Source organism: Alligator sinensis, unplaced genomic scaffold (assembly GCF_000455745.1).
Source record: "Alligator sinensis unplaced genomic scaffold, ASM45574v1 scaffold71_1, whole genome shotgun sequence".
In the NCBI taxonomy this organism is placed as follows: domain Eukaryota; kingdom Metazoa; phylum Chordata; order Crocodylia; family Alligatoridae; genus Alligator; species Alligator sinensis.
In genome coordinates, this window is record NW_005841834.1 from 5,003,114 (window position 1) to 5,003,448 (window position 335).

At 54.6% G+C, this 335-nt stretch overlaps 1 protein-coding gene across 3 annotated transcripts in view; it reads right to left on the reverse strand.

Annotated features, from left to right (window-relative positions):
- The window catches only part of TERF1 (telomeric repeat binding factor 1), a 23,743-nt gene that overhangs the window by 12,766 nt on the left and 10,642 nt on the right, over positions 1–335 (reverse strand). The window lies entirely within an intron of this gene.

Below are 335 nucleotides of genomic sequence, written 5' to 3' on the forward strand. Positions count from 1 at the left end.
CCCCATCCCTGCCGGCTGTTCTGTGAGGCAGTGGGACTGAGTGGCAAGGGGGGCACCACCACCGCGATCCCCCCCTTTTCCCCTCAGGCAGGGAGGCTGGGGGGAAGCCCTGCTGCTCAGGCAGCCAGGGTATGTTTGCTGCCGCCACAAACTCCCCCAACAACTTGGGTGTGTGCAGCCCGGGCCGTGCAGATAATCGCTGCCCACCCTCTCGGCCATGCCTACACAATTGCCCAAAAGTGTTACAGACAGACAGACTATGCCTTTTATTATATTAGAATAACGAATAGCTATTTATGAAAGCTATACCTAGTAATCATCTTAAGATAAGACTG